At 42.8% G+C, this 25776-nt stretch overlaps 1 protein-coding gene across 1 annotated transcript in view; it reads right to left on the reverse strand.

The window, feature by feature from the left end:
* S1PR2 (sphingosine-1-phosphate receptor 2) overlaps positions 1–25142 on the reverse strand; it is a 71265-nt gene extending 46123 nt beyond the window's left edge. Inside the window, exon 1 of the mRNA XM_063294306.1 lies at positions 24960–25142. The gene's annotated coding sequence lies outside the window, so the exon portion shown is untranslated. The remainder of the gene's footprint in view (positions 1–24959) is intronic.
* Between the last annotated feature and the right edge of the window lie 634 nt (positions 25143–25776).

The following is a 25776-nucleotide window of genomic DNA, read 5'->3' on the forward strand; positions in this document are numbered from 1 at the left end:
CTTGAAATTAGATCTGCTATCTTTTTAATTTTTTTAAAGTACTCCTACAGATGCAATTTAGATTGAGGTTGCAGTGTTGAATGAAGGGGCATTTATCTCTTTCCTTAGCCCAGCTTTCTCTGATTAAAACACTCTTACCAGCATCTGAGTACATTTGGCTTGAGAGGAGGGTCATCAGAAAGGTCCAATGCCTTTAGCCCCAGGAAATGCAATGGCCCATTGATACAAATAGGCAAGAGTGCTATAACAGAGCTGGCTTCCCACTTACTAGAGCATTATTGTGTCAAGGGACATGCCCAGCCCAAAATTCACCTGATTACATCCCAGGTTGATTTTCCTATCACAGCTTAATGCTAAAGATAAAGAGATGACTTGGAAGACACCGTATCAGATCACCCAAGACTAGTTTGGTTAGCTTGAATTTCTTCTTTAGAAGCAACTCCCACCTACCCATTGGGTGAAACTTTGTCCTCAACAGGCTGGTGAAAATGTAAAGTCAGACTCCTGTAGAATCCCAAAGACTTGCCCTGTTATTATAATAGGAGATTAAGGTCCATGATAAGTTTAGGTACTGTATTAAGCTTGAAAAGTGTTAGCAAAGCCTGTGTTTTGCTTTATTTTAAATTGCAACTATTTCTGACTCCTTTCTGCTAGATTCTTTTGAATCAGTGATGAATGAAACTTGAAGATACAAATCTACCTATAATAGCTGAAAACAAGACAACGAATTTACATGGTATCCTTCTGGATTGGCTCAGAGGATTGGGGGTGGGCAGCCATACGTTGTGCTGGTTCGCCTCCTCTCTCTGGGGTTGATTCCAGTTGGTGGTGATTGGGGAGGAGAGGTCCTGCCCTCGGCCCCTACTATGTGGGGTGCCACAGGGTTTGGTGCTCTCCACTCTCCTATTCAACATCTATATGAGGCCACTGGGTGAGCTCATCTGTCACCATGGGGTGGGGTATCAGCGGTATGCTGATGATACCCAACTGTATATCCCTGCCCCTGGCGAATTAAGCAATGCCATGAACGTCTTGTCCTGGTGCTTGGAGGCTGTGAGGGTCTGGATGGGGGACAACAGACTTCAGCTGAACCCTGGCAAGACAGAGTGGCTTTGGGTTTGGGGGCCTACTGGTTCTAGGACTATGCCATCTTTGGTGCTGAATGGGGTGGCACTGCCCCAGACAGACCCGGTGTGCAATCTGGGGGTCCTCCTAGACTTACAACTCTGCTCGAAGAACAGCTGGGACAGTCGTGGCTGGGAGGGCCTTTGCACAGCTTTGTGTTGTGCAGCAGTTGCACCTGTTCTTGGATTGGGAGGCTCTGTTCACAGTCACTCACGCTGCCTTCTCCCCTTTTACCAGCATCTGGACATCTTAAAAATTCATTTTCCCATTTTTAGTAAACATTGTACACAATTCAATCTAGATGCTCTAGTTTTTGCCATTTATATATAAATTGCACTTGTTCATTACAGTTTTCCTGTCTAACACTTGGTTTTTAATTAATTAATTTTCAGATCCATAGTCCTTGTTGCATCATATGATCTAGCATTCATTAACCTGCAGATCATTTAGCTGCTGAGGGAAAACATGGCATCATTTGCTCACTGCCTACTAAAGTATGTACATCTCCACATCCCCAACTTGTGGTGTTAAACACAAACATTCCTTATACATTTATAAAAAATAAATTTTTATATTATACTGTACATATTTGCCTTACTGGCTGCTCAGTGTGAACTCCTGGATAATCATTCCATCCATCCATCCATCCATTTATTTATTTTGCTATGAGTGCTTTACTTTCATTTTATATTCTGTCATTTAGCAATTTACTTTCAACTCCATATTCACACAGAATATTCCATAATTCAGTCCTATTCATTTGATCACTTGCTTTTTCTAAATCAACAAGTATACAATAAACTTTCTTGCTCACATTCAGCAGTGACCTGCTGAAGAGTAAATATTTGACCTGCACAGACCGTGTCCAGCATAAACCATCCTACATGTCCCAAATATTACTCACTATCACCCCTTGTACCCTTTTGATCAGAAGACTACCAAATGCCTTCCCAGGCACACTTAACAATCTTAAGAGAGCCAGTTTGGTCTAGTGGTCAAGGCAACAGGCTAGAAACCAGGGGACTGTGAGTTCTAGTCCCGCCTTATACATGAAAGCCGGCTGGGTGACCTTGGGCCTGTCACTCTCTCTCAGCCCAACCCACCTCACAGGGTTGCTGTTGTGGGGAAAAAAGGAGGAGGAAGGAGTGTTCGGTATGTTCGCCACCTTTATTTATAAAAATAATAAAGGTGGGATAGAAAATAAATAAACCTCTCTATGGTTTTTGTGTTCACTTTTGCTACTTTTCTCTTTGTAGACAGGAACAATAATTGATTCTTCCAAACATCAGACCCGGCTGCAGTCTTCACACATGTTACACAAGTCATGCCACTCACTTAGCAAACCACATCCATATTTGAACGTTTCTCCAGTTATACCATCTGCACCTGGAACTTACCATTTCTCAACATTCTCACAGTGCTTTTTTTTTTCCCTTGGACACTAACATTTACAGTGTTTGTTTAAATTCATTCTTTGACAAATCATTCCCATACAAACCTCTCAAATACTCCTTCAAAGATCCCCTTATTTCAGTTACATCTCAAATCATCTCATCACTTTAACTCCATTCACATCCCCGTCCTTGGTTAGACCTCTTTACCTACTTCCCAAACTATTTTTTACTTTAAACAAAATCACTCTGCATTTGCTCTTAATCTTTTAATTGTAATTGTTCCCTGCTCTCATTGACTACATTCTTTACAATTGTATTTTTTCTTTACAACTATCTTTTTTTCTATTACAAATATCTTTTTTCCTTGTCTTTGCATTAATCATTTTTGTATTATATGCATTTTTCTTACTAACAACCTCTTTTAGTTAATCATTCCATTAAGTATCCTTTTTCATATTTCCCATTACTGTAACATGTCTCTGGGACTCTCACATAATTATTTTTGTTTTGTCCCAAGCAGTTTCCCTTATGAAAGGATATGCCCACTTTCTATTCATTATGTTGGAAATTAATTTTTCTACTAGGAGCAATCACTTCCCTACAAGTATTCATCAATCCTACTCTACAAGGTCAGACTAATGATATGCATTCAGATGTGAACCAGGCAAGGGGGATTCGAACCCAGGACAGGCTCTCTCTCCACCTGTTGGCTACCCTTTAAAGAAGCCATGCCTTTTCTTGGGCTTGTGCATTAGCCACAAGAAAAACACACAGACACCTCCCCATTCTCTTAATTTCACAAGACACAATATATATATATTTCCTTCTCTCCTTCCATTTGTTGATTTATGTTCGTTCCCTTCTACTCCTCCTACATTCTAGGTCACAACCTGTGAACAGATTAGCCCATATTTACCTTTGCCACCCATCATAGCTGTCAAGGCTTTTACAACACTTTTTTTGTAAGCTGGAAAAGGTGTAAACTAAGTTACCCATCTTAGTTGAACCCATGTAGAGTGCAGCATTCCCAGATAATGGTATGGACAGTACCAGCCAGTTTGGCCATATTTTGTATGCCATAAGCACAACAAAAGCCCAATTTTAGCCCAAGCATGTTCACAGTATTCTGTGCAAGCTAGAAGTCTGTAATTTAGAGATGACAGAAGTAACAAAATATTTCCATGAAAAGATGCAATAAAGGAAGCATTACTGGGAACACCAGCACAGAACTGAAACCTAAAGCAGCTGAAATGTTGAGATTAACTATAGCATGACTGCTAAACATTAAAGAACACATACTTGTTCCAGTCTGTAGTTGCAACTGCAAACATTACAGAGGACAAGGGCTACATGGTGAACTCATGTCAGATGGTGAGGTCCTGTTGACCCAAATATGAGAGGCCTGAGCAGCAATATACATTTTCAAGCAGCACATAGGATGCTAGTTAATGTCTCTAGAATCAAGTCAAATCTCAGAGTATAGAAATGTTTCATGGATGATCAAAGAAAATAAGAGGGCTTCTGAGGCTGTTCAAAATCTGGAAGATCAGATGAGAATTTCCCAACCTTGCTCTTAAAGCAGGGAACCCACCTTTGAGAGCCATGACCACAGATGGAATTCTATGAAAATTATACAGGCACTCACAAAATGGTTGCCTGGGTGGGTGTGGCACTAGAAGGCAGAGAAAAACCTGGGTTACAGCCATTCATTTTATTTTCTAAGAACTTCCCTGGGATTTAGATGGGCCCCAAAGGCATTGCAGAACTACAAATTATTCTTGAGGCTAGTACTTTGCAGAATGCCAGCTCACTTACCTGTCTAAAAAAAAATAATCTAAAAACATTAAAAGAATTCAAAATCTGATTATTAACAGTTCCTTATCAAATTGAAGACAAGTGTTGAGTGGAGTGCTGCAACAATCACTTCTCTACTCTTTAATACTTTCCCTGATGATTTGGATGAAGGGGTGAAAGGAATGCTTGTCAAATTTGCACATGATACAAAATTGGTTGGGATAGCTAATACTCCAAAAGACAAAATCATCATCATCATCATCATCATCATCATCTGATAGGCTGGATAAATGGGATTAAAATAACTGAGTGAAATTTAACAGGAGGAAAGGTGAAGTTCTTCACTTAGGAAACCAAGTGACCAAATGTCTTGGTAATAATATTTGCAGAAAATATCTTTGGTAATTGACTACAGCCTATGTACGAGCCAACAGTGTGATGCGGCTACAACAACAGCTAATGCTACTTTAGGCTGCCTCAACAAAAGAATTGTTTCCAAATCATGAGAAAGAATTATTCCACTCTATTCGGTTTTGGCCAGACACCATCTCAACTACCGTGGCTAATTCTGGGTATCATACTTTAAGAAGTGTTCGCAGACATTAGAATAGGTTCAGAGAAGATCTGGGAAGACGATCAGACAACTAGAAACTAAGCTCTGTGGAGAGAGATTGAAGCGACTGGGAAGGTTTACTCTTGAGAAAAGATGTTTAACACAGGATAAGATAGCACTCTCCAAATACCTCAAGGCTGTCACACAGAAGAAGGACAAGGCCTATCCCTTCTGTCCTTCCAGAGTGAAATGAACTTAATTTAGAGGAAGGCAAATTCCAACCGAATATTAGGAAAAAAAATCCTAACAATGAGAGTAGAACAAATGACCCAGAGAAGTAGTGGGTTCCCCTTCACCGGATGTGTTAGAGTCTAGACAGCCATCTGTCTGGAATGCTTTAATTTGGATTCCTGAAATGAGTGGGGGCCGGACTCACATGCCTACACTGCCCCTTCCAACTATGACTCTAAAAAGTTAAAATTAGACAGCCTGAGAGTTGCCAAATATCCTAATAGTCTTGAAGACGGACACACTGCACTCTGTTGTTAGGGATTATGGAGACTGCCTAATTTTATTTAAAGACACACACAGGACAGCACATTCATCAGTAGCAGAAGGCACCTCTGTTCAGCCCCTGGCACCTTGATGGATCTCAGGTAGAAAGAATTCCAAACCCAAGGCCATGGGAGAGCAACATAGGGTTGGCCGTACTGTAGCAGAAGAAGGAACTCTCTTCTCTAGGAAAGCTATGCTGCAAGATAAGATTCCTCTGAACTATCTGGAGTGGGGGGGGGGGTCAATCACACACAGTCACCATTCCTACGCATGCCCATTAAATGAGCAAAATGAAATCAAACCAATCCACGTCACGCTTCTTGTACAAGCTTTAAAGAGCTGAGTTATGTAAGACATCTCCTCCTACATACCAACAGGCTATGGGTGCTATTTACTTGCTGATGTTGCTTGTGCTTATGCAAGGAAAGCTAGTATGGCACGGACTGTCCATAAGCCCTGCCTGCCTGTTGCACCTGCAAGGAGTGGCGGGGGTGGGGGTGATTCACAAACTGACCACTCAGCACACACATGGCTACCTGCAACTTATTTGTAAGCACTTAAAAATATTTAGAGGCATCTGTGTTGAGGGGCAGGAAGAGAACCAGTGCTTGCTCACCCATAACAGAAGCATAATCTCTAAAAACAGGAGCTTTGGTTCACAAGACGGCAGCAATTCCAGGAGCCAAGATACCCCACACTCTCCCCTACAAATGCTTCCAACCTTACTTTGATAGAGGGATCTTCGGACACTTCTCCCATCCTGTCCTTGTTTCTTCCTAGCTGGGAAGTGGCTTACTCAGCGAAGAAATCAGCTGGGCACATGCAACGTGACCTGGTAAAATAACTGCACTAACCCAGAATGCCAAGATGTACCAGCACAGCCAGCCCAAAAATCATATTCAGGCACGTCCCAGCCTATGGCTTAAGGCTGTTGAGTCACTAGCAGCAGCAGCAAGAAGGAAGACTTGTTTTGGAGCAGGGAATCAGCTACTGAGAAACCAGGAAAAGAGCATTTCAGGCCAGAGAAAGTGATCTCAGAAAAAGCCAGCAAAGTTAGGATGTTTGGAAGAACGTTAGACTCAAAAAAGCTGAACAGGAGTCCGAGAGACAACAAGCAGGCAAGTGGTTTCACAAATACTTGAGCACCAAGCCAGAGTAGAAGTTGATCACAGCTTGAGGGCAAGAGAGGTAACTTGAGTACACCAAAGTAACAAGCAAGCACACAGCCATCTAAGAGGTGTGTGAAGCCTGAGTGCTGCAGTAGAGAAGGGCTGTCCTTGTTCCAACGGCACAGTAAAGGTAAAGGTTTCCCTTGACGTAAAGTCCAGTCGAGTCCGACTCTAGGGGGCGGTGCTCATCTCCGTTTCTAAGCCTTGGAGCCGGCGTTGTCATAGACACTTCCGGGTCATGTGGCCAGCATGACGACTCGGAACGCCGTTACCTTCCCGCCGAAGCGGTACCTATTGATCTACTCACATTTGCATGTTTTCGAACTGCTAGGTGAGCAGGAGCTGGGATTAACAACGGGAGCTCACCCCGCCGCGTGGTTTCGAACCGCCGACCTTCCGATCGACAGCTCAGCGGTTTAACCCGCAGCGCCACCGCGTCCAACGGCACAAGCAGCCGTTAATTGCGTATACAGCCCTGCACGCCAGAGGGAAAGACCAACAGGGGACTCTGACTTTGCATATTTAAGCACAAGGGGCAATTACCAGAAGAGCAGAAGTGGCAGACTGGTGTTGCAAAGGAATGCAATAGCCCTCCATGCATGCATGCAAATAGCCTGGCTGGAAATAAATGCCAGCCTTCATGCACCATAACTCAACACAAACTGACACAGAGGGACACATATATTGTCTCACACAAGAAAAGCATTGTGCAAATAGAGTAAAGTAGACTAATACAGCCTCAGTTCTTGCATCACGGGAGAAGCAAAGAGTTGAAGTCTCTTACAACACCACCATTAGAAATCTCACTCAGCAGGATTAGAACCTCTTTTTTTTCTCCTAGAAAGTGCCACTGACCCACAAGAACCATCAAATTAGAGCAACAGCTGCCAGATCAGCGAGCTGGAAGTGTTTGCATTGCACTGCATGGCTATAGAGCTTTTTTTCTTCTTGACTTTTTATTCACAAATCCATAGTAGAAGCGGAAGTGAATCCTACTGAGACATTCTAAAGAACTGGTGGACCTACAGTGTCTGAAGAGCCAGATGACTACAAAAGCTGCAGGAAATGAGGATGAGGATTCCAGTTGGTTCTGAAGTCACAGTTCTCCACGGCAGCTCAATCATAAAAATACACAGAGGCTTTTAAGCCAGTAACATCTCTTACTCTTAGTTTCCATTCTGTAAAACAGGAGTTCAAGTGATTGTCCTGCTCCAGAATCTAGATAGCTCCTAATCTAATCTAAAATGTCAGAGTTCATGAGTTCAGTTCCTGGTAGAGAGTTTGAACCCCGTAGAATAAGATTTGGCCTCTACGTCTGATGATTCCTAATAAGGATGAAACTGGCCACCTACTGTCTCCTGGTGGTCAATTTAACAGAAAACATGCAGGGAATATGCTATGGGGATATTATCAACCAAACATAAGAGCACTCTAACGTCACATATTGTAGGGACTACATATAACAATTTCCCATTTTAATGTTATAGGCTCTTTAGTTTACCTGGCAAAAGTTACATCTGAAGACTTCTTAAAAATGAAACAGGCATGCAGATCCAAGCTCATGATGCTATCAAAACAGGGTTTGGGAAGGAACTCCTAGCTCCTGTAGCAACATGAGAAGGAGGGCCCCCAGTAAGGCTAGCTTTCTACGGGTTGCCATCTAACAAGAAGGAGACAAGAGCCACACTGAAATTCTAAAATTTGCAACCCTGATATCCAAAAACATACACATTAAACCTGCAGAGCAATCATCCTAGAAATACTTAGTGAGCTACAGCACCTTGGATTGTCAGGCTGATCTTTGACATGCAGGGCGGTAGTTAGTCTTGTCCTTCCCCACCCCCGTAATAGCTCCCCACTTTCTCTTGCATGAAGAAAGAGACGTGTCCATTAGTAAAACTCCTATGTCATAATTCCCACTAAGTTACCTTGCCTTTGCAGTCAGGGGGCTCTTTGAAAAATGTCACAGTGCTACAGAGGATCCACTGAAGCCCATAACTAGTGCATCTTTCTGAGCACTACCTTCCAACATTAATTCACCTGGATTATGTATTGGTTTATGTGTACTGGGGTGGGACTGCCAGGTACTGGCCTTGAAAAATCAAAGTGGCTCTTCCACAGGCTCAGGGAAGATGACTTTCAATGGAAATGAGGTAGATTGGAAGGAGGAAGGACACAGGCAAATATCACAAGAGACTTTCCCAATCCAATGTCCAATGCATGTATCGAATGCAAAAACTTTTCTTTTGTTCGAAGTTAGTGTATTGTCCCATCACATGACAGTTGGCCCAATGGAAAGATGAACCCAAGCTGAAACCATGTAAGCAACATGTTAGCAAAACCAGAGACAGATGTGAAAAGCATGGCAGAGAGAAAAGACATGACATATTGTTGAATGGATTTGGTTTTGATTACGGAAATCTCAACTTCTTAAGAAAACACAGATGAGCACCTCAGGAATTCTTGCAGTACTGGATCATGCATTAACATGTTTTAGTCCTATGTTAAAAAACAGTTATTCCAAACAACAATTTTGGATTCCCTAATCCGCTCTTGTCTATCTTGACATGTTAACGCTAACCCTAAACCTAAGGTTAATTTCTAAGGCATGCTTTATAAAAAGCATAAAAATAAGAGAAAAGCCAGAGAGAGGAGGAGGAGGAAGAGGAGGAGGAGGAGGAGGAGCTGTTGTTCACAGAATTTCCTAGATCTCCGTTTTCTGCCAAGAAACTCAAGTAGCAAACAAGATTTAATTTAAGTGTGATTCCAGTTGTTTTCAAATTTAGCCGAACAGCCTGCTTACCCACAGACAACATGGATAAGAAAAAGATTTGAAACAAGATGCTCCTTCTTCCGAATCTGTAATGAGGGAAACTCTCTGCAAACAGCAAGTCAGTGCTGCAAACTTTGGACAAGTCCATTTTTGGAAGATTCAAGGCAATATGTTTCACTCCATTCCATATTTTGCATCCAGCTGAATCTCAAGATTGGAAAACTAAATTCCATGTGTATTAAGCTTTTGGTAATGAAAGATGATTTATTTCAGGAATTTGACTTCAGCCAAATATAAACCCTGTGCCAAAGTTACCGTGTTTAGATTCCCCACATTTGGAAGCTTGTCGCTCATTTTATTGTTAGATGAAAATTTCAGATCTTCTGCTTGATTCAGCAGTTATTGTTCTGGACAGCAGTGGGTCTGCTGTCAATATAAAGGCTGTTCTGTATCATTTTCTTCATGCCCTTTACATGGACTCTTAGTGTATTTTTACATGCTACTGAGATGGGTATATGCCGCTGGAAGGGAGATGGAGGTGAATTTGTTATGGGCTAGGCCATTCTTCAGATTTCCACAAAGATTGCAGTGGAAAATGTCTTTCTACTTAAGGTAAAGACACACATACTATTATAAAAGGAGATTGTTCTAGCACAAGCCTGAATTTGCCCTTTCTATTACAGATCTACATTCCAGCAAATGTTGTTGGGAAAAAAGGCCAAACCTTCTACACCAGGCGGGCTCATGTGCACTATTTTTGTTGTTAAATCAGTACCTCTCTCTCTTTCTCTGCCTATCAACTAGCATAACAAACTCAGAACAATTAAAACAACGTTGATTTCTTGGAATTTGAAAGAGAAGGTGCTGGTGATATAATCAATGCTAGCAGAAGCTTTCCAAGAATTAATTTTTCCTTGATTCAGAGTAAACATATGCTTTCAGAATACATTTCTCAACATTTTATGTGGAACAGAAAATAATTTAGGGACTAAAGTATGAGGGCTTGTCCTTTAGACAATTTTACTGGGATTTATTTTCATCCATGAGTGCCTCTGCACCATGAAGAGACCAACTCACACTGAGCTTAAGAGGAAAGGGAGACCAGATAGCTTGACCATCAAGGCAGCTAACACAATCCACCTCTCAGTCCCTGGCATTCATTGGTAGGGTATTGTATAAGGTGAGAGCCTTGCACTTTTGGAAAATGCTCCAACTTGTATTTTTCACTTCAGATCAAATCCTGTTTAAAATTAGTCCACAAGACAATTGTGCAACCTATATTTTTGCCCATCAGTTTGAAAATAGTTCTTTTCCGCTTTCAATGCTGCATTAGCCCCATTGATGTACTGGAAGGATGTCACCTAAGGGTACCACTACTTCTTCAAGAGTTATGAAAATTGTGCTGCTCAGCCTATTTCCATGCAGTCGGAGAATGCAAAGTAGGAAACCACCTCAGAGTCCTCTGGTTTATCAGCCTGTCCTCCAATCAACCCCCCTCACAATTTTATTTTATGTTTACTTAGCTTTAGAGAGGGGAATGTTGTATCCCAGGGCTGGATGCCCTATGCCATCATTAATCTGAACTAACAAGTGATGATATGACAGACAACGCTGCGGCCTTCACATGATTTATGAGGCCTTTCCACCCACTTTTATCATCCAACATTACCAATCTGACATGAGATGAAACTCACCACAGGGGACTGAGTCTCTACACCCTAACCACACTAGCCTGATATATCTCTAAAAGCTTAAATGGCATGGGGAGATGTAACGTCACAACAGGAACAGTCAGCGGAAGCTTAGCTCTTTTCCTTATATGCTGAGCCTCTTGTGTTTGTGGCTTCTTGAATTTCCCTACACACAGATGGTTTAAAAAGAAGAGAAGAATGAAGGTTTTAAGCGAGTTCCTCTTCCAAAAAAAGTTATCTAGGTTCTCAAAAAACAAAACAAAAAACCTTGATTTATAAATCAGGAGGAGGAGGGAAAAAATGTTTTCATGGCTTTCTGGAGCCTTAATTGGATCTTAACAAAAGATTGTTTGCAAGCTATGTAGGAAAGGGTTAAGCCCAATGAGAACCAGTTTGTCTTAAACCCTCCTAGACCTGGCCTAACAGCAACGGAAGGAGATTGGGGAGAAGCCAAATGTTACTGCACACATCACACAGCAACTGGAATTAACTGTTAAATCTGGCTACTGAAATAGGAAAAGCTACCTACCCACCTACCTAGATTTCTATGCTACTGCATTCCTGACTGGCAGGTTACAAGAAAAGCCAGTGCATTAAAACAATAGAAAAAGTGAGGGATAAAACAATTAAACAACTAACACGCCATCCTCCATGGGCAAACTAACATCCTCCCAAGGGCCTTATTGAATAGGTTTTTACAGCCCTGAGAAAACCTAGCAGAAGGAAGAGTCTGAATGTGTGAAGACAGGCTGTTCCACAGAAGCTGGTCAGGGGGAGAGGAGGAGTCACCGACAAGACCTGACTGAAGGGTCCCTGCAAATGGTGACCCCCGGAAGGCATTCTCTCCTTGATCGCACTGGATGGGCAGATTCATTATGGAGCAGGTGGACTGAAGATATCCATGCCTAAGCCACAAAGGGCTTTAAAGGCAATAAACAGCACCTTGAACTGAACCTGGAAGCTGACTGGAAGCCAGTGCAGCTCCTTTTTTATAAATCTAATTTTTTTGAAGAAATAATTTTTTTAAGAAACAAAGAACAAATTCAAGGTGTTGGTTATCACCTCTAAAGCCCTACATGGCATGGGTCCAGATTACTTGAGGGGTTGCCTCACCCCTGCTACATCAACCCGTCCCACCCAGTCAGGCAGAGAGGGCATGTTACGGACCCTGTCCATGAGGGATTGCTGATTGGCAGGGTCCAGGAGGAGGGCCTTCTCTGCCATGGCTGCCACCCTTTGGGGCCTGTCTTACCAGGGTTAAGACAGGCCCCCACTCTCCCAGCCTTTCAGAATGGAGTAAAAACATGGTTATGCCACCTGGCCGGGGGTGGGAGGGGGGACAGCTATTCATGGGGGTGGTTGGCCCCATGAGGGCACCAAGGTTAAGAGCATCCCATCTTGAATTTTATATTTTATAAAATTTTATATTTGATATCTTGTATTTGTATTTTTATGTATTTATATTGAACTGTTTCAGTGATTTATTTATATTTCAAATTTCTGTCACTGCCCATCTCCCCCCAAAGGGGGACTCTTTGCTATTTTTATTATTTGTAAGCCACCCAGAGTCGTCATGCACGAGATGGGCGGCAGAGAAATCTAATAAATAAATAAATAAATAAATAAGAAAGAATAGTGAATAAGAAAGAAAGAAAATAGAAACAGAAAAGAAAAAGAAAAGTTTACAAAGAAGTGGCTTCTGATCTTTTTGACAGAGGTTATAAATACATTTATATTTTACCCACTCTCTCTTAGGTTACATTTTGCCATCTCTGGTAGTTCTGTCATCTTTACCAACCATTCCTCCGTTGGGGGTATTTCAGAGTCTTTTCACTTTTGGGCATATAATAGTCTCACAGCAGTAATCTTATATAAAAATAATCTTCCATGGCTCTTTTCTAATTGACTATCCATTAATCCCAGCAAGATAAGTTCTGGTTTCAGTTGAATGTTGATCTTTAAAATTCTTTGTATCTTTGTATGTATTTGAACCCAGAAATTTCTGGCTTTTGTACAAGTCCACCAGGCATGATAAAATGACCCTTCATATTGTCCACATTTCCAACATAAATTTGAAGTACCTTTATACATTCTAGACAATTTTTCTGGAGTCATATACCAACGGTGCATCATTTTATAAAAATTCTCTTTTAGGCTATAACATAATGTAAATTTCAGTCCTTTTAACCACATACTTTCCCACTGTTCCATCAGTATATTGTGTCCAAAGTTCTTAGCCTATTTTATCATACAGCCTTTCACTTGTTCTTCTTCCATTTCAAATTTCAATAAAAGTTTATACATTTTAGCAATTACATGTTCATCATTTGTACATAGCTCAACTTCAAATTTGTCTTCTGCTGTTCAATTCCAAATGTCCTATTATCTACCTTATCTCTTTCTCTTAACTCTGTATACGAAAACCATTGAAAACTAAATCCCTCTGCAGCCAATTGCTCTTTTGATTTCATCTTATATTCTCCATGTTCCTGTTCTAACAACTCTCGATAAGTTAACCATTTTTCTTTCCCTACAGTTTCTTTCCTGTAAAATGCTTCTTGTGCTGAGACCCATAAAGGCAGAAGCCAGTGCAGCTCCTAATTATCCTGGCAGCCGCATGCTGCACTAGTTTTTCTTCTGGATGGTCTCAAGGACAGCCCCATCTGGAGTGAATGCAGTAGACCAACTGTGAAATGATGAGGGCATGAGCAGCTATAAGCAACGCATCCTGATCCAGGAAAGGACACAACTGACACGCTAAATACAATTCTGCAAAGGCTCTCATGGCCATGTTTCATCTGCTGTTCCAGCAGAAGCTGAAGTCCAGGAGGATCTCCAGATTGTAAACCAGTTGTCAGCCCAGGTAGGCCAGGTCAGGAATAGACAATGCAAGGATTTCAGGAATGCTACTTTATTGTTGTACAGAATAATAATAGAATCGTGCCCCCTCTTATACCAAACAAAATCAAGGTGGGGTTCTTTTGGGTTTCTTTCTCATGACTTCTCCTTCCCCAGGAATGAGTTGCCTTTCACTTTCCTTTAATGGTTCTTGCATTCCTTTGTCAAGGTTATCTCTGTATCCGTCTATACCAGCTCTGAAGGGAGGAGCATGACCCTGTCCAGAAGGCCTTGAATTCAAGTCATTTTGTCTTACTAGGGTTCAGCCTGTTACTTCCCATCCAGACCCTCACCATCTCCAGGTGTCAGGACAGGACATCCACCGCAATACGTGTCTGGATAAGGGCTGATATGATGATATGGATATCATCAGCCTATTGATGATTCCTTACCCCGTGCCTATGAACAAACTTAATAAGCAGCTTCATACAGATGTTAGATAAAAAGGGGGTGAGGATCAAGTCCTGAGGCACTTCAAATTGGCGTAACTTCTCTCTCCCCAACCGATAACGACTACTTAGGAAGGAGGAAAACCACTGCAGAATGATGCCTTCTACTCCTGAACCCTGCAGTTGGTCCAGAAAGACGCTCTAATGTATCAAAATCTGCTGCCAAATCCAACAAGATTAGGAGGGTTACACTCTTCCTACTTTGGTTTCACCAGAGGTCATCTAACAGGGTAACCAGTGCAGCTTTGGTCCCATACCCAGGCCTGACTCCTGACTGATAAGGGTCTAAATAATCTGTTTCATCTCAGAGTCTCTGTAATTGCAAGGCCACCACCTTCTCCATAGCATTCTCTACAAAGGAAAGATTGCACACGGGATAATAGTTAAGCCATGGTTTCCTGAGCAGGGGACATCCCACTGCTTCTTTCAAGGTACAGGACAGGTACTCCTCTTTCAAATCGTGTTCACCATCACTTGCATTCACCCTCCTGTCAACACCCTGTTTGTTGTAACAAGCCAGGAGGGACAGAGATCCAGTGCACAAGTGGCGGGGCTCACAAGACAGAACACCTTGTCTACCCTGTCAGGACTCACAAGTTCAAACTGACTCCAGGTAACCAAGCTAAACAGTGCCTCTGCCACCTCAAGTGAACCTGCCCAGCTAGTGTCCTATTCTGATTAGATGTGAGTGATTTTATCCTCAAGATGCTGTGCCAATTTCTCACAACAGCCCAATAGCAATGAGATAATTTTTATTAAAACCAGGTGATTTAGCAACCAGTCCATAGAAATGAACTCTTCAAAAGTCCAGTGGTCAATTATTTTGATATTGGTCAGTTTTCCATCTATTCAAAATGCCACCAAGGTGGATCCTCAACTAGAAAAGAGTCATCAGAACTGTCCTTATCAACATCCAGTGAAGACTCTGTTTAGGACATAAGGGATGCAGCACAGTCTTACAAAGGACATTATGACATCCCCATACACCATTAGCAAAAAAGTCAATTCAGAATTCAGATAATTTTTCAAAGTGATCCAGAAGCTGTTTACCGTCTGATAAATTAATTTATTCACTTCCAAATATTTATGGATTGGAATGGGTGGGGGGCAGTCTTCTGATATCGTACAGTGGAGCTTATGTTGAAAGGGATAGGAGAAATCAATTCAGGGCCAGTGCATGGAGCCAAAACACAGCATTTACAATATCTCTGTATCACTGCATGGGCGCTTCCAGACAGAGGGATCTTATGCAGTAATTTCATCCTTACTTTCTTAACACTTTTTTTTTCTGATAAGAAAGGAGCTGCACTGGCTTCTGCCTTTATGGGTCTCAGCACAAGAAGCATTTTACAGGAAAGAGACGGTAGGTAAAGAAAAATGGTTAACTTATGGAGAGTCGTTAGAACAGGAACATGGAGAGTATAAGATGAATTCAAAAGAGCAATTGGCTGCAGAGGGATTTAGTTTTCAATGGTTTTCGTATACAGAGAAGAGAAAGAGTTAAGGTAGATAATAGGACATTTGGAATTGAGCAGCAGAAGACAAAATTTGAAGTTGAACTATGAATCAGAATTTTTTTCTGGGAAAAATTTTTTCTGGGAAAAAAAGGGAAAAATGGTGGGAAGGCACAAAAGGATTCTAAAGAACATATGACATCATCTGGATACCTGTTAAAGTTCTCTGGAAAAAAAACAGGGCAATTGCACAACAAAGTGCTCAACACTCTCTCTTCTTCCATCTCATCATGTGGTTAGTTCAGAGATAAATTAAGGATGGTTTTTATATGACCTATATTACAGGTCAGAAAGCTAGATCTGCATTTTTGAAAGATGTTGGGCAAAATGATTGTTTTTTACAGTAAGATAAGCTGCAGGAAAAAAAAAACCATAAATAAATGGGGTTTTGTTTAGTCTTTTTTGCCTTTCGGTTTCCCGTATGATGCAATGGACAGCATTTGTCTCTCCTGAATTCTTCCTCCTTGGTTACCCATCCCCTCCACAGCTCAACAGAAGCTGAAGTGGCTATTTTGCCTTCTTACTAAGGCTCTTTTCTCCACATTTTCACTTGTATCTACTGCACCTTTATGGATAACAGACCCCAGGAGAATTCCCTTCACCCTCTTCTCTCTCTGGCTTCCCTCTCTCCCTCTCCCTCACTTCTAATACCCATTGCAAGGCAGCAGAACAATTTTTGCACTTTTCCTGTTTTCACTCCCACTCCCCCTCTTCAGGACAGTTATGGTCTCTCTCCTCCTAGTGGCCCTTGTCTCCCCTCCATCCCAGTCCTATTCTTCCATTTGTTTGCTCCTTAGTGAGAGCGAGTTCTGAAGGCCCATCTGGGAAATCTGCATGAAAGTCACACAGGGGCACAGATGAAATTAAGGGATGGGCCAGGTGCAACCCACAGACAAGAGCTTCCTTGCCCCTTTTCCTGAAAAGAATCCATGACTGGAGCCAGAGAGGCCTGTTCCTCTTTACTTGCTCTGTCCAATGGTTGAAGGTTTACTATTTAACCACAGAGTTAATATTTAACCATACATCTACTTTCCTGAGTTCTTTTGCTAACCCATTTCCACCTTCTTGTTCTACGCTCTCCTTGACATATTTTCCCAAAATTCTAACTTATTTTCAATGTTCCCTTTTTCTTAGTTTTGTTGCAGCTTTCCTCTACATTCTTTAAACCTGTCAAACTTCAATGAAGTCTCAGTACTGCCCCCTAAAAAGAATCTCATGCTTTTTATTTCCTACATCACTTCACTGTGCCCATCTTAAGGTTTTCGCTGATCTTCTAATGCAGGGTTTATCAAACAATGTTACTAAGAGGTTTAGAGTTTTGTGATTGAAAAGTTGCCACCGCTGTGTCAAGCAATAACTGTTAACTGTTCTTTATTTGCAATGCACAACTAAAGGGGATCATTTAACATGCTAGTTTCCCCAGCTAAATGATTTAGAAGTGATTTCCTAGAAAATAGCAACTTGGAAAACCACTGCTGTAAAATGTTGTACAGTAATTCAATTTTGTTGCATGTTATGATTTTTGTTACATTTGAACCAGAGTTGTCAGATCTGTACAAACCAGAACCAGGTGCAAAATAGTAGTTCAGGCAGTCAGGCAGAGGGCTGGAGTAGGATTCATATGAGAGTATAAGATGAGTCATTCCCCACTCCACAAACTTGTGGTGCGTGCAGGCGTGGATGTGCGTGTGTGTGTGTGTGTGTGTGAGAGAGAGAGAGAGAGATCTCTTATAAACTTTGGCAGTGCAACAGATCAAACCAAAGGGGAAAAGGTGTTTCAGAGTACCTTCCACAGCTGCCCAGAAAAGTCATATTTGGTTTAAGGAATTGCCAGGAATTGCCACATGGGCTTACATTTATGTTCTGAAACATCTTTCCCCCTTCAAATCTGAAACTGCACAGCAATATTATTAATCGCTAAATGAACTCATCCACTTGGTATGCCTGTAAAAATAAGGAAGGGGGTTCACTGATCGGAGTGCTGCAGTCTTCATGTATTTAAAAAACTGCAACAAGTTATTTAAAAAACCCCAAAACATTTTCCCACAATTTTCCTTTAATTGTATCCAAGACACATCCTCTTAGCCTTGTTCCTCCCCACTTCCAAATCAAAAGTGGCATCTTGCCCCAGTGGAATACACCTAGCTGCTTTCCACCTTTCCTGAGATGTTCCAACCTGTACCCTCCCATGAGTAAGAGCAAATGTGCAGTATATACACACCCCATCTACGCAATCACTAAATCTGGGCAGAAAGGGGCTGCCACCATTGGTAGCAGACAGTCTTGTCCAGCTTGGACAGTGCAAGGTGCAGCTTGAAAATATGCAAAGAAGGAGACATGTTTTGACCTTGAAGCATTAAGGGAGATTTTATCAGCAAAGAAGCAGTATATAGTCTTTCTGCACATGCAGCCATTAGCTGCTATTCCAGTTATAAATCAGGAAACATTCTTCTACTTGGAGCCGAGGCTGTGGCCTATCGGTTCCACTTAAGGGCCAACATCTGCTTCCTATCTGGAACACCAGAGGCAAATGCCAGAGACCTGCTGGGTATTGGCTTCTGCATTAACCCACTTCTGCTTTCTGCTATCTGAATCTTTTAAGGAGAGCATGGACCCTTCTTGCCCACCCACCCACCCTTGTTGACCTCTGTTCCTATCCACAAGCAGCCAAGAAGGGATCTTTGTTCAGAAGCCAACTACCATGAAGCACTTCCTGTCCTGTGGAAGTTAAGATGATCTGTAGGAGTTACAGGGTGGAGCAGAGAGATGGCTTATAATGGATGAAGTCATGCTAGCTGGAGAGAATTCCTCCAATTCTTAAATAGCATGCGTGGGTGGAGAATAGCTATTTCTTCCTGATCTGATTTTCAGTAATAAATCTTGCCATCCAGCTCTTAATTTACCCATCTTGGGGGCATGCTGGCGCACAGGGCAGAATAACAACTGCTGCCTGACTGGCTTAATCAAAACCGGAGCTCTAGGACAGCTCTAGGATATCCGAGGCCAGAAGTCTGAGGAACCACAGTTGTGTTGGCCACAGCTAACAACAGATGGTTTTTGTTGCTGGCCTGAGATTTGGCAAGAGATTTTGGGAAAAGGAATTACTCAGAGAGGAGGGAACTGATCAAGGAGGGGAGGATCTCTCCTAGGGTGGGAGTTTATGAAAGTCATAATTGGGGGGCGGGATTCATAGGTGCTTTCCAAAGAGCCTGAGAATAGTGATACAGTAGTGAATGGACAAGCCCTTAATTAATTTGCACATAAGCAAATGAAGAACAAGGGGGACAATAGCTGGCAGAGAGAGCACCTTGGGATAGGAAAGCGAACACTTGACTCAAAGGGCAGTTTAAGAGTTTCTAAAACAAACAGTCCAGGTCCAGATGGGGGAAGATGTGAATTGTTGTTATCTCTCCAGAGGCTTTCAAAGTAGAGATGTTTCCCAACAACTCATCTAGATTAAACAGACGTTTCCAAGAATGCAGAATCACCTAGCCTTTCTAAAGTGAAAGAAGACAAACCCTTGACTAAATTGCAGTTAACCAGCTCCTTCCCAAATGCTGAGATTTCTGCAAAGTGAACTGATGTCTGCTGAGTTTTACGTTATCCAAGAAAAGTAAAAGTTCAGGGTGTTCCTCACAGATCACTCCATCGAGGTTGAAGGGAAGTTACGCGCTTTCTTCCTACAGGCTGTCCAATTGAGAACACAATTTATAGAACACATTGGGGTGGCATGTAAAGGTGATGAGTTCATTTAAACTCACATTGCTTCTGTATTTTATTACTTGTTTTATTATATCTTGCATTTTTATCTTACAATTTTATCTTACCCTACTGTATTTTATCGTATTTTATCTCACCATAGTATATTTTAGCTAATTTTACTGTATTCTAGCTGTTTTATGGTATCCTATTTTGTATTTTATATCTTATAGTGGCTGATGTCCACCTTTTTGATATGGTCATTTGACTAATCAATAAAGTCATTCATTCATTCATTCCTACAATATTTAAAAGTGCACTGATAAAGAATTATACAAAGCAAAGGTTTTTCATGTTGCTGAGAACAGAAAGTCTTCAATCACACTCTTTCAGCTACAGTCCAGCCACACTGGCCAACTAAATGCATCCTGGAAACCTACAAACATATAGGACAGATTATAGAAAGAGGAGTAATATGATGTACCATTAGAGAGAGAGGTTAAAATATATTGTACTTATAACTGCTGTGAAGAATATTGGAAGCCACTTCCTTATATATTTCTTTTTTTTTCTTTTCTATTTTTTAAACTTTTCTTTTCTTGCACTTTCTGCTTTTTACTTATTTATTTATCAAACTTCACCACCGCCCATCTCCCCCTTGATTTCCTTCTTTTCCCTTTTTCTTTCCTTCTTGCTTTATATTAGTTTGCGTTCGTTTTTAATCTTCTTGTTTAAAAGCTTTAATAAAAATTATTTAAAAAGAAAAGAAACCCACAAACACGGATAGGAGAGCAAAAGCCTCTTTCTCTGTTGAAGTGGCATGCCATTATTGGGACTAGCAGCCACAGATGGTTTTATTCGTAATGAATTTGTCTAAAACTCACTTGCTGGCAATGAATTCCATTGTTTAAATATGCACTTTGTAGAGAAGCCTTCTCTTCATTGGTTCTAAATTTTCTTGCGCTTTGTTTCAACATTTTTCATACCATGTATGACAACAGTTTCTCTATCTTGTTACCCTTTACATGCTTTCACTCTAAATTAAAACACTCAGTTGCTATTGTCTTTCCACAGAGGGGAGCTGTTCTAGTTCCTAATCGTACACCCTGTCTTTTTTAAAAAAAAAAAAAATTCCCCCCTTTGGAGATGTGATGTCCAGGAACTGTGCATCAGTCAGCTGAAAGAGTAGTTGCTCCAAAGATCTCTATGAAGTGTTATATAGTATCAGTTTCATTTCCAAATCTTTCTGTAACAATTCTTAACATGATTTATTTTTACAGCAGCTGTACACTGAGTTGCTATTTCATTGAACTACCCATCCTGATTTCAAGCTTCCCCATCTGCCATATGAAATTCTGATTTTTCTGTGCGTGCCAACGTCTCTCAGTTTTTACTCGCTTGCCTTGAATGTAAAGCTATTGTAAAGTCCGTTCGCCAAGAAGTAAGATATAGGATTAAGGTGTTCATTTGCATATGGCTTTCTTTTCCACTGTGTATTTTCCCAGAATCAGTTCTGAGTTGCTTACTTCAGGGTATAAATGATCAATCTACTGTCAGGCCACATCTGAGAAACGATAACATTCTGGGGGCTCCATCTCCACTATTGTAAAACATAGCCTTTTAGATTTACTTGGTGGGTTTTTTTTTCACAGTTGCTTTGACACCAGATGCTGTATTCTCTTGTTGTGTCTCATCTCCATACCTTGTGCTTCTTGCTGCTGAGACTTTTTGCATAGGTTCTGGGGTTGAACTAAAACCCCTACTCTCAAGTTCCTATCCATTAGAGACAGGGAGACAGAAACAAAGCCAGAAGATGGGCCACCTCCATTTGAACCAATGCAAGTAAGGCTTGGGCTACAGAGAAACTTCTCAGAATTGGGAACCAGGGATAGAAACAGGAAACAAGGTAAATGATTGTGGGTAACATGACACAAGCTTGAGATCAAAGAGTGGAGCTGACTGGCTGAAGTGACAAGACAAACAAAAGGAAATTTTGCTCCACACAACACAATTGGCTGAAAGAATTCATTGCTTCAGGATGTTGTGATGGCCGTCAACTCATGTTACACATGACACCCAGCTGCAAGTATCTTTTTTCTCAAGACTTTTTTTGCAGTGATGTGAAAAGTGGGATGGGGTGGGGGAATGGGTTGTTTTGAGCAGAAATTGGCCAAAGAGGAAAGAGTTAAATAGAGTCTTGCTCTCTGTCATATCAGTCTTTTGTTCCTAATGGCGAGTTAGTATTAAATACACATGTATACATATGCTTAAAAAGAACACTAGAGGAAGCAGGATGGCCAAAATGCACATCAAGTGGCTTCAAACTTGGACAGCTTTTTAAAGAAATAGGACAAATGTTATTTTAATTGTTTTTATATAAAGAACTTTGCAGCCATCTCAAAATGGTTCAGACAACATCATTATAATGGAATTCTATAAGCAAAGTATAAAATACAATGTATAAAAACTACCAAAGCATGCTATCTAAAAACAGTAAAATGCATACCGTTAAAAAAAAACTTCACTAACCTCCTCTCCTCGAACCTGCTTCAAATTCATCAATGAAAGTTTGAAAGCTAATCCATAAGGAGGAGAATAAGCAAATGAATTTTCTGTCAGAAAGTTTCACTGATGAGGCTACCCCTGAAAAGGCCACATTTTCTGTTTTGCTAATCTCATGAACCATGATTGCTGGATCCTTAAACCATAAGGTCTGGCTCTTTTCTGCCTTGTCTCCACATTCTCAGTCTTCCAGAGACATCTGGCTGGCCAATGTTCCTTACTTTGGAGCCAACCCTTTCTGAAATCTTGCCTTATCACTCAGACTCCAATTCCTGCCTTCACCCATGTCCGGATCTACAGTGCCACCTGAAGGACTTTGGTTCATTCTCCTGACTGTCTGACAGGGCTAGCTTCACTGGACCCAGTGAGCCTTAGGTCTAATCCTATCAGGCTACTTTTATGAGCCTAGAAGCAGAGAGGGATGCAGTGGCGCTGTGGGTTAAACCGCTGAGCTGCTGAGCTTGCCGATCGGAAGGTTGGCAGTTCGAATCCGCGTGACTGGGTGAGCTCCCATTGCTAGTCCCAGCTCTTGCCAATCTAGCAGTTCGAAAACATGCAAATGTGAGTAGATTAATAGGTACCACTTTGGCGGGCAGGTAATGGCATTCCATTTAGTCATGCCAGCCACATGACCACGGAAGTGTCTACGGACAAACGCCGGCTCTTCGGCTTTGAAACGGAGATGAGCACTACCCCCTAGAGTCGGACACGACTGGACTTAATGTCAAGGGAAACCTTTACCTTTACTAGAAGCAGAGATGGACATAACACTGGATGTCCTGAGGGAGAACTCTTCCCTCAACAATAGCTTGTCACGCTGAAGAAATGATGACTATCAAAGGAAGTGTTGTGGCTTCTTTGTGGTGCCTGATATTACAGCTGTGATTTGATGTCCAGGCCAAATCCTCCAGTCTGAGGTAACCACACAGCTGATTGAAAGCCCTGAGAAAGTAATATGTGGATAGGCTGAGAATTAAAAGGCTGAATGCCAAAGGAAGGGCACCCCAGCAATTCATGCAAGGGTCTAAATCCAGATAGGTCATCATCACAGGCCCCAGTGGATTCACTTAACTCCCCTACACATTTTACATAGTTACAATGAGTAGCCACCAAGTCCCCATCCTCAATCTAGGTTCTCTTCTCAAGAAGGTCCCATCGGTATGTTCAAATACAGATTTTAATTGAAAGAGGCAAGTCTGTCCAACAGGTCCATGTGCCTTGAGTCACAGATAGCCCTTAATCAGGGGCTCTGGGTGTATGTTAAGAGAACAAATGCTTTGAATCAACTGAGAGTTTCTTTTTTTAAAAGCCAAGATCTATTCAGAAGGGTGTCTTCACAATCCTCCTTCCAAGCACAGCCCACCTCAGCTGAGAGCCTGATTTTTAAAAAGAAAGTTCTATTTGTTCAAACTTTTAAAAGAATATTTTGCTGTCTGAGAAGAACAAATACCCCCAACCAAGCTGAAGTATACTAGTAGCCAAGTGATTTTGGCAACTCACATCAAAAGGCCACACCCTGGTGGTAAAAGTTAACGAATATCCCCAAGGTTCTAATTGTCCTGCCTCCCTTTGCTCAAGAACATAAGGACAGTGATCTGGATCAGGCCAAAGCCCACTACTGTAGGTCAACTTTTTGTTTCTCACAGCGGCCAACCTGATGGCTCTGGGGTCTTCCCAAGCAGGAGGTGGAGACCCCTCTCCTGCCACTCTTTTCTGCCACTCGCACTTGGAAACACACTGCCTCCAGTTCAGAGGTAACTAGTAGCCCTCGACTGATCTGACTTCCAGGAATGCATCCAACCACTTGAAAAGCCATCTGAGTTAAAACCATCCATATTTGTATTGGCCCACTTGCTACCACACCCAGCCATCCTCAAGATACTGATTTGCTTTCTTCTCAGCTATTTTTATCCATGTTTTGTTTTGTGCTTGTGCTTGGAAGGTCCTTGGAACTGGACCTAGTATACAAGGCTGCCTGGATGCAACAGAAGAGTGGCCCATTGGAAAAAGAAAGAATGCTCCCCTTTTCCACAAGGGCCACTGACTCTTCTGCAGTCTGTACACTCCAATCCTGAGGTTGGGAGGGAGAAGCTCAGCATTAATTCCAGCACAGGATGGTCTGGAGCTTCAGCAATAGCAGTGACCAAGCCCAGTCTCCCCGCCCCCACCCAAGCAAATATAATATTCAAGAACCGGCCGAACGCATTAAAGTAACAGCTAAATTAGGCCAGGCATCGGGACCATCGCAGAGATTCCTCCTCTCCCGCTTTTGCTGGCTGGCGGGCGGGCGGGGGCGGCGGGTTGCATGAGAGCGGCAGCTCAGGAAGGGGCGCGTTAAAATGGGAAGAAAGGACAGAAGCGACGTTTGAAGGAGCAGAAGCAGTTGGAGGGTGGCTGGCGGGCGGCGGCTCTGCTGTCCCGGCAGCGGCGGGGGAAGGCAGGCTCGGTAAACTTCTGCGGAAAAAGTCACGAACGGTCTGCGAAAGAGGCGGCAGGACGCGAGCAAAGCGAGGGCAACCTCGGGTAGGCTGGACTTCAGAGGCCGCATCCCGGAGCGCTGCAAGCGGGGGGGGGGAGGGGAGGGAAGGGGAGGGAGAGAAAGAGGCGATTCTCCCTGGCCAGGAGGAGCGAGGGATGCCCGGACTTCCACGAAAGAGGGAGTCGAAGGTAGTGCTGAGCCGCCGAGCGGTTGGCGGGACGCGGCGGCAAGCCGCGAGAAGCAGCCGGTCGAGGAGGAGGAGGAGGAGGAGGAGGCGAGCGCCCCGGGCAGCCGCCGGACTCACCTCCCGGCTCCGGCAGGCGTCAGAAGCGGCGGCGGCGGCGGCGAGGTCTGTTCTCAGCCGGCTGTCGTAGCCTGAGCGACGGCGGCAGCAGGAGGCAGCCGGGTCGAGCAGAGGGGTTGGCGAGGAGCCTCCATCGCCCGCCTGCCCGACCTCCCGCCCAACCGTCGATGCGATCCAGCTGTGCCTTGGATGCAGGCGGAAAGGAGGCGCGCCGCTCGGCGGGGCTTAGCGGCGCTTCCTCCGGCAGGGGGTGCGCCCCTTTCCCCGACTGCCCGCCCCCTCGCTGCCTTGGCTCGCAGCGAGCCGGGGCAGGACGGGACTCGTGGGCTTTTCACCATTCTCCCCAGGCGCAGCCGGGAGAGCGGATCCGCAATAGGCTGAGGGCGCGTGAGGGGATGGCAAATTCGTATCGACCAATGGCCGTTTATCAATAAAATGTAAAACGCCTAAGGATTAAAACATCAGCCCAGAATAATGCTATCCCCACAAGCCCGTGACTCAAAAGGTGCCTTTTCTGGCTATCCCAAACAGTGCTTAGCCTTTGCAGTAGACGCTCGGGGGATCAAAGCGCTAGCAACCCACACAACGATCCTGCAAGGTAGGTCGCGGTTAACTCTCAACTTGGAGAGAGGAGGGCGAAAGCCACTTGGCGAGCTGCGGGCAGCGACAAAGCTCGAACTGGGGGACTCCCTGAATCTTGGCTCAGCGCTGCCTAGGGATTAAATGCGGGAGGGGGGCGTTTGGTCGCAGCTTGTTCAATGGAGCGACATCAAAAAGAGGGGGACTTTTTGAAAAATGTGCTTGATTGAAGCTGATG

Source organism: Candoia aspera, chromosome 2 (genome assembly GCF_035149785.1).
Source record: "Candoia aspera isolate rCanAsp1 chromosome 2, rCanAsp1.hap2, whole genome shotgun sequence".
Classification (NCBI taxonomy): Eukaryota; Metazoa; Chordata; class Lepidosauria; order Squamata; family Boidae; genus Candoia; species Candoia aspera.